This window comes from Aedes albopictus, chromosome 1 (assembly GCF_035046485.1).
Source record: "Aedes albopictus strain Foshan chromosome 1, AalbF5, whole genome shotgun sequence".
Lineage (NCBI taxonomy): Eukaryota > Metazoa > Arthropoda > Insecta > Diptera > Culicidae > Aedes > Aedes albopictus.
The window spans coordinates 215,601,964-215,611,891 of record NC_085136.1 but is presented as its reverse complement, the minus strand read 5'-3'; positions in this window follow the sequence as shown (position 1 = coordinate 215,611,891).

Genomic DNA, 9,928 nt, shown 5'->3' with positions numbered 1-9,928 from the left:
AAATGTTATTCCATAGGATCGTAGGTTTGGACCTTAAGTTTCAGAATCTGTGCGGCTTAAAATATTTGATCTTGGGTTTTTGGATTTTTTTTTTCGATTTTTTTATTTTTTTTTTCTATTTTTCCATACAAATCTCGAAAAAAGTAATTTTAAGGTTAATTTCATCCCATATAAAAATGTATGGAAAAAAAAACCAAGATGGATTATTTTAAATCGTACATATTCTGAATCTAGAGGTCCAAAAATACGGTTCTAGCGAATAAACTTTGAGGTACATTCACTTTTCATAATACTTCCCTTTGGACATAGCGTGCGGATATCCTTGTGATTCTATTAGTGACTGCATTATTTATTTATTATTATTTATTTATTGTTTATTTCATGTAACGTAAGACTTAAGTCTTTTTTATGTTACTTACGGTAAATAATGGTAGTAACAAAGCGCCATTTATTCTGTTAAAACTAATACTTCGAAATATAACACTAATATTAACTTTACTTGAAATGCTCTCTACATCCCCTCTTAAAAGCTATTAACGAATTTTCATTTGAAAGATTAGTAGGTAATGAATTCCAATGTACTACACCTCGCACAAAAAATGTATTCCCGTATTTAGACGTGTGATATCTTGGTAGTATATATTTCTTAAAACGATTGCTTCTTCCAATTTTTAACTTATTGTGTAAATAGTCGGGTTGTCTTGTACTGGAAATTTTATGTAAAAGCAAGCAACAGCGAAACTTACTGAAGTTTTCAAAACGACAGCCAATGAGTAAGTGTTGTAGTTGAGAAACGCTTGAATATCTATTTAAATTGAACACATAACGAACACACGCATTAAGAGCAACTTTCAGCTTGTTGAAAGTAAAAGCAGATATGGAATCAAGCAGAAAATCGCATGCTATAAAATATGGAAAAATTAGACCTTTAAATAATTTCAATTTGGTAGCAATAGACAAAAATGACGAAGTTCTGGTAAGCGTTCGAAGACTTGCATAAATCTTCCCGCACTGGGCTGTTACGTGGTTCTCCCATTCAAAATTAGATTCAATGCGAATACCTAGGCTAGTTGCACTTTGAACAAACGCAATAGATTCACCATTAAGTTTCAATGATGGTTTAAGCGTATTTAGAGAAGAATTATTCGAAATGAAAAGAGCGTTTGTTTTTCTTGCATTTAAAGTCAGCATGTTCTTGCGAGACCATTCATGTATTCTCCGTAAGTCTTCATTGATATCCTGATTGATTTCTTCAATAGAGTTCGTCAAACACGCATAATATATTTGAGCATCATCTGCAAACAGATGAATTTCGCATTTCTTTACAACGGAAGGCAGGTCGTTAATATACAGCGAAAATAAAATTGGGCCCAATATAGAACCTTGAGGCACTCCGGATTCTATAACAACGAATTCAGATAAACTACCATTGCTAAAAACAGCTTGTGATCTTGAAGTTAAGTAGGATTTTATAAGATAAGCGGCATGATCCGAAAAGGAGAACTGAGTCTTAAGTTTGTGACAAAGAATTGCATGAGAAACAGTGTCAAATGCTTTTGAGAAATCCAAAAGAATTAAAACAACCGGTCGTCCATTGTCGATCACAATACCAATATCATCAATTATTTTAATCATCGCTGTTTTAGTGCTACGTTTAGGTCGATAACCTGACTGATTTTGATTAAGCAGATTATGACGGTTTAAATAATCGCAAATATCAGACTTGATTACTTTTTCGAAAACTTTCGACAATGCGCACAATATACTAATTGGTCTCAAATTGTCTAAAGTGTTCAAATTTGTTTTTTTCTTGATGGGTACAATTTTTGATTTCTTCCATGCATCCGGAAAAACACTGGTTGTTATTATTGAATTAAATAGATGCGTGATTGGCTCAATCAAAATTGGACAAATAGATTTTAAAAATTTGATTGGCAGCATGTCCAGACCAAGAGCGTTTGACTGTATTGAGTTCATGGCAATAACAACTTCAGATTCACTTATTCTATTGAAGTAAAAATATTCACGTTCTATGGGAATTGTTTCACAGGAACCTTCTATTGCAGTGTTGTTACGTGTAAAATGTTTGCGAAAATTATTATTAATTTCGTCAGCAGAGAAATTAACAATGTTTTGATTTTCTGATGAATTTATTCCAAGCATTTTAACATTCTTCCACAATTCTTTCGAGGACAGATTATTATCAAACTTGGAAGCATAATAAATTTGTTTAGCTGATCTTATAAGCATATTTACTTTGTTTCGCGCTCTTTTAAAAGCCAATAAATCATCAGAGCTTTTAAAGCATTTCCACCTAGCATAAAGTAAATCTCGATCTACCATTGCTGTACTAATTGCAGAATTGAACCACGGATTAATATTTCTTTTGCTACGAACAGTGCGAATAGGAACAAAAGTGTTATGTAAATCAGTAAGCAAAGAATTTAAAAACTCTAACTGTTGGTTAGAATCATTCGAGGAATAAAAAGACCTCCAGTCAGCTGCATAAAACACATTTATCAACGGATCAACTTGAACAGCGTTATAATCACGAAACTCGAAACTTTTTGGACTAACTTTATAATCAAAATCAAGAGATGCAAAGACTAAATCATGGTTTGACAATACTGGAGCTTCAATCTGATTAAATCTCAATACTTTGGATGCATCATTAGTTAATATCAAATCCAATTGGGAAGCTCCGTGATTGTGGAAGAATGTGGGCTCGGTCCCTGAACAATGCAGCGAATAAGTAGAAAGTACGCTTTGCAGCCTAATGGATTTCGGCGAATTTACTAAGAGATTTGTGTTGAAGTCACCCAGAAAAACGAGATTTCTGTATGCACTACCGTACAGTGACAACAAATTGTCAAGTGTTTCAATACATTCTACATCAGGTGGATTGTAGAGTGCCGTAAGAAGCAGTTTTTCATTTTGAATGGTAAATTCAATGGCAATGAATTCGGTATTCGCAACACCACACAGGTTGTTTGATTTCAAGATCAGGTTATAAATCATTCCCTTTTTTATGTAAATCAAAACACCACCTCCTAAGCGCCCCACTCGGTCATGCCTTACAATTTCATATCCGTCAATAGCTAAAATAGAATCATCAACATTGTCATTCAACCACGTTTCACTTACACATACGACGTCAACATTACTAATTCCGACAATCAAACGCAATTCCTCAATTTTACATAGCCTCCGAGCACAAATACTTTGACAATTAACACAACAAATGGAAAACTTATTTTTTACTAACGCGGACTTCATAACAGTACCTGGAATGCACCAGCTTGTCGAGGTGTAAAAATTGGAATTATTAGCCATTAGATAAATAAAAATACTTAGCAATTAAGGGAGGATAATAATAGAGCATTTCTTTGATATTCACATACTTCATTACATTTAACATAATTATACAATCTAAAAACATCAAATTATTGGCGCAAAACGAAAACAAGAATAACATTGATAATATAATATCACCATTTTATACACCGCAAACAACATGCACCATTCAGTGCTCAAATCAGCAACAGCAGCAGCATACCGTATATTGCACCATGGATGTTTCTAAAAAAAAATATACTAGGATGCAAATTCATCAGAAGTTGAGACTTCCAGTTTCTAATTAATGCGAGGTATGCACTTCAAACGGAATCGCTCAAGTACCGTGCGAGCACCATACTATAGACAGCTTCATATTCTGAACAGTCGGCAAATGCAAAATAGATTTTCCTTTTATGAAGCATATATTGAATCGTGAGTTGAGGTGTTAATTTTATTAAGCCCCTTTATTATTCAATCGTTACAAAACATATCGTTTTTGACTGAACTGCGAATGTAGAGAATGTGTTTGTACATAGTAAGTAACACTATGTGTTCAGAATTAGGACCACGGCTTCTTATGGTGTCCATAATTAGGAACACGTCGTCCACAAACAAAAATATGTCTAGATCAAAGACTGGAAGTTATTATGAAATTTAATTTATTTTATACATTTAGCTAGACAACAAACACACTTGATGGTAATGTGAAGCATTATCTCTAGCAACAAGCACTTCCATTTATTTTAGTGTTTGTTGTGAGATTCCCTTAACCGTTCAGAATATGGGTACCAAACGGTAATTCTCGTTCAGTGCATTATTTTTCCGTGACCGGAATGGTCAAGAAATTTCACACAGCAAGCCCCATTTGATTTGACGTTTCGTTAAAGCTCCGTACTAGGATCCGGAAAAAAGCGACGCTTTATTATTTCTTGAGCGATTCCTTGCCTGAATTTTCCACGCATGGGTAGTACGCAGATCGCACGAAATTTCTTGGCCTATCTCGGCCAAGAAGTCAAACTTATAATGCAAGAGATGTGGTAGTTTAGCACATCAGTAATCAGGCCGAGCTCTTGGAATTATCATTAGTCCTATTAGTCGAGACGTCAACTGGATTAGAGTACCGCAGTTCTAGATGAATTCCTTCTTGAATTCCTCCTGGAATTTCTTCACGTATTTTCCCAGAAATAATTGAGTGAGTTCCCCTAGAGTTTATGAAGATACTTCCCCACGAAGTCCGGCAAGAATTTCTCTATGGACTACTTAAGGAATTTCTTCTCAAATTCCATCAACGAAATCTCCAGGAACTTTTCCAGAGAATTCTCCAGGCACTCTTTCGTGAATTTCAACAGAAATTTCCACAGAAATTCCTTTGGGCGCTGTCCAGAACTACGTTGACTCCTTTTGGGCCATCTCAGACCCTCCCTCCCCCTCCGTAGACTTTTGTTCATACAAAATTTTCGAAATTTGTATGGAGCGTAGACTTTGGCCAGACCCCCCCCCCCTCGTCCTCCTTGATGAGTCTACGTAGTTTATGGACAAACCCTTAGGGATATCTTAGGGATTTTTCCAGGAATTCTTTGAGGGATTTCTCCTTCAAGTATTCCTCCAGGAAGTTCTTGTGGGATTTGTTTTCAAATTCCCTCAGGGTTGCTCCAAGAACTTCTTCATGGATATTAACGGTAACTCCTTGCAGCATTCCTCCTAGAACTCCTTCAGGAATCCAGGAACTCCTTGAAGGATTTTTCAGGAACTTATTTATCTTGGAATTCTCAAAAGTATCTCGCCTAGAGTGCCTTGGAGGACGTTTTCGTGTACTTTCAACGAAGTAGCTTATCTGTTTGATTTCAATAATTCCTTGGCTTCCATGCAGCAACGCTTCACGATGCACTTCCGAAACCTAAAACGACTGAACCATCACCTTAAGTAAAATGTCTAGTTTAATTTTGACGATTGTTGTTTTTCTTCTTTTGTTTTGTAATTTACTTTTATATATGTATGTATTTTTTTTACTTCATTAAGACATAGTCAGATAAAGATTAGTAATAAATAAATAAATAAATAAATTTCATGAGGGATTCTTACAGGAGCTTCTCCAGGCATTCATGGATTCATTCAGAAGTTTCTTCAGACAGTTCTCTAGAAGTTCCGTCTGGGATTTCTCCTGGTGTTCATTCAAATATTCCTGTAGAAGATCATTGAATGATACCTTGAAGTTATTTATCCAGGAAGTTTATCTTGGCTTTCTCTGGCATTTTTTTCACAGAGAATCCTCCAGAAATTTTTTTAGAGATATCTCCAGGAGTTCCTTTAGGGGCCCCTTCTAAAATTTCTCTAGAAATTTATCCAGTCAATTTCTTTTCGAATTTGTTGAGAGATTTTCAAGGTATTTCTTTAGCAATTTCTCCAGAAATTTCTTTTAGGATCCCTCTTGGGATTTTCTCCTAGACTCCTCGAATTCCTTGAAGAATTCCTTCATAAATCCTTCGGGGATTCCTCCAAGAATCCCTTCGGTGATTTCGGCAGGAATTCTTTCAGGAAGTTTGATAGGGATTCCCCCAGGAACAACTTCAGGGATTTTTTCCTGGAATTGTTAGAGGGGTTTCTCCTGGAATTGTTGGCGACATTCTTCACATTCTTCAGGGAACTTCTTCAGATATTTCTTTTCAATTTTCTACAAGGAATTCTCCAAGAGCTCCCTTAAAGATTTCTCCAGAAACTCCTTCGTGGGTTTCTGCAAGAGCTTCTTCACGGACTCCTGCGATTTCTCCAGGAATTTCTTGGGGTTTTTTAAAGGGTTGTTTAAAAAAATTCTCCTAGAATTCTTTGAGGGATTTCACCTGGAGTTCCTTGAGGATTTTGTTCTGAAATTTCTTGAAGTACTTCTCCAGGAATTTTTCAGCGATTTCTCCAAGAGTTTCTTTAAGGATTCACCAAGAAGTGTTTCAGGGTATTTCATGATTTTTCTTATTCTACGATTTCTTCAGGAATTTCCTCATTGTATCCTTCAGAGATTTTTCCTGTAATTCTTTGAGAGATTTATCCTTAAGGTGCTGCAGTTCTTCTGTAATTGCTGGAGATATATCCCCAGCATTCCTTCAGGGATTCTTTCGAAAAATCTTCGGGGATTCCTCCTGGAAATACTTCAGGGATTTCTTTTGAAATTGTTGGATATCTTCCAAGCATTATTTCAAAGATTCCTTCAGGAATTTCTCTTGGAGTTCTTTCAGAAATTGTTTCAGGAATACCTTCTTGGATTTCTCTAGAAGACCGCCAGCTAATAGTTGTAGTGCAGTCTAGGCACTGTTGTCCTTCTGACTTCAGCTAGATTGAGGAGGTACGTCTCGAGCGTCTGTTCACCAAGGAGGTGCGGCTCAAACAGCGTCTGTTCTGTCATCCAGCGTCTGAGTATGAAATGCTCCTCCACCGAAAGCTATACCTAAGGTGGCAGCCCCACCACGGTGGATAGGGGACCTTAGGCCAACGACCCCCGAGCAGAAGAAAATATCAACAGCATAATAAAATGTAATTTTGGCTTAATAACTGTATAATAGAACATGTAATTTTTATGTTATAAGCTTGTAATAATATTATGTTAAAAACTTGTCTGTCATAAGCGGCAAAATAACAAATATCATAACAAAAAGTGTTCCTGGAAGACTAATTCAATAACATGTTTTGTTGGACCAGTCACAACTTAATAACAGGTAATTTGTGAACTTGTTGTGTTATTGTTCATCACATATTTGTACATTCTCTAAAGTAGAATAATAACTTAACTTGTTCTACAACAAAATATATTATTCAAATGTTAATCCACAAGATATCCCAACAACTTGAACATAACATAATAAGATTGCCCAACAAAACATGTTATTGAAAACACATATTTTGATAAGTTAATAATAATAAATTCTGATATAAAAAACAGGCTATGTGATTCTGTTGTTATCAATTTGCTATTCTACTCTGCTCGAGCTTACTGTTCTCGAAATTCAAAAATCGATACAGAGACCAAAAATAAAAGATTTCAAATTGACTCAACGGCAACGACTTTTATCGCGAAATAACGGACAAGAATTGAAAAGTGGAATGTATTAACCCTAGCCCAGCAGGGTTAACTGGCACAACTAGCCAATGAGGCATGCCGTATGGAGCTTGAGATCCTAGGACTGAGCAAAGTCCGTTGTCCGAACTTTGGAGAACACAGTTTGGCGTCGGGTCAAATTCTGCTCTGGCCTACTCTGACCTATTTAGCAACGCTGGCATTATGTCACTGTGTATCGTTTTCAAACAGGATACAGGAGAAGACAGACGCAACTCTCCGATGATGGCAGCAAGGAGGACTCCGTGCCGGACGATCCTGTGTGGTCCATATTATCACGCTTCGTATCATTCTGGAGCAAACCAATGAATTCCAAGAGTCCCTCTACCTGGTGTTAATTGATTACGGGAAAGCTTTCGACCATCTCAATCATGAAAACATGTGGTAAGCCCTCTGGTGCAAGGGTGTCCCTACGAAAATTATCGGCCTCATTGAAGCACAGTATAGGGCATTTTCGTGCAGAGTGCTACACAACGGTGTTTTGTCCGATCCCATCCGGGTCGTTGCAGGAGAAAGGCGAGGATGTATACTATCACCGTCACTGTTCCTCGTCTCAATCGACGAGATCCTGGTAGGTGCGATTGATCGTGAACCAAATCGTCGATTTTTGTAGCAGCTCATTACCATGGAGCACCTAAATGACTTCGCAGTGGCTGATGACGTTGCACTCCTAGCTCTACGGCGCTCTGATATGCAGAGCAAGCTCGATGATCTTGCCAATCGCTCCTCGACGGCAGGTCTTACCATCAACGACAACAAGACTAAATCGTTGAATGTAAACACGGTCAACCCTTCCAGATTTACGGTAGCTTGGACATCAGTGCAGAATGTTGAAAGCTCCAATATCTTGGTAGCCAAATGGTGGTCGATGGTGGCACCAAGATCGACTTGAGTGCACGGATCAAGAATGCGAAGGCTGTTTTTGCGATTTTAATAAATATATGAAAAAACAACCAAATCAGTCGACGCACCAAAAACCGAATTTTCATCTCGAACGTGAAATATGTTCTCCAATACGCCAGGTTAACTAGGTGTGTATCAGTGGAGAACACTCAACGGCTGCAGGTCTTCATCACCACTGTGGGTGCCCAGGACTGAAAGCAGGTCTCTCGTGATGGACTCGTGATGGACATACTAAAATCCACCACATCTGACCATCACCTCCTAATCGGCGAGAGATCCGGCTACGCATTATTCGGATTCAGCGGCAGTTTGAAAGACTTGGACGACGATTCAAAGGCCGCAATAGTACGAGCAAGAACCAGAGCAGCTAAATACGAGTCCCGTCAACGATGCAGACGGGCAAACGAACGTGGATGGACTCCCTGGCTGACGAAGGAGAGAAAGCCGCCACAATCGGCGTTATCGGCCGTTACGATGTTTCACGTCGCTTGAGTGGTGCAATGATGAATCCGAGGATGCCAGTGAGAGACACTACTGGAAGGTTACTTCCCGACCAACTGACCAGAAGGAACTGGGTTCAGGTCAATGCTAAAGCAAGCAGCCGCCCAGGATGGAGATATTTTACGTTGGCCTTATGCACCCCCAGAGGTGCTCAGGATTCATGAGTAAGTGAGTGATGGAAGTTTTAACATTCCTCTGCAGTAAGGGCAAGTAACTGATAAGAACTTGAACTTTCAGATATTTCGAAAAGTCTTCAATCTACCGATTAACCACAACCAATCATAGCCTGCTCACACTTCAAACCGCGTGTCATTTGAACGAAATTATCTTTGACGATACAAAAAAGCTGCGCAAACTGACTCTCATGCTTTCGATGCTGATTGCACTTGCCCTCCTCCCGGATGGGGCACCAGTGCAATTTAAATTGTAAATCACTAAAAGAGCTTTTGTGGTGACGCCCCCCGGTCGGAACGCCACACCGCACAGATTGAGATTCTGCTGCATAAAATAAGCAGAGCGGGCGAAAAAGATTGAGTTGACTCATATTTAATTCATGTGCGCTCCTCCATGAGCGAAATAATTCTATATTAATCTTTTACCTCTGACTTTTGTTGTGTTTTTACCGTTCTCGCAGGAATAGAACAAACGTCTTTGGATAATGCCAAAGGGAATCAGAAATTCATTATTTCGCCACCGGTACGAAATAATTGAGCTTGATTGATAACCCTTTGTTGCTACTCCAGTTTTTCCGGATCAGATGAACTTACACAAGGAATTCTGCTTAGAACAAAACTCTGCTTAGAACTAACAAGCATCTTCAGCTATGGTGATCTCAAGCGAGAATGACACAGCTGCTACGGCCGATTGTAGGTTAATGTAGGCTTGTCCACGGAAAACCGTATAACTACTGCGTCTTCACAAGGGATGTCGCAGGATCATCGTGTTGTTTTTGGGATATGGTTGTTTGGCAGAGGGTTCACGTTGGTGCGTGGATGCCAGACGTAAGGTGTTTGCTTGTGTACTGATTATTTTGAAGATGATGCGGCATAGTTAGCTGGTTTCATTACCTGTAGGCGTCAAATTATA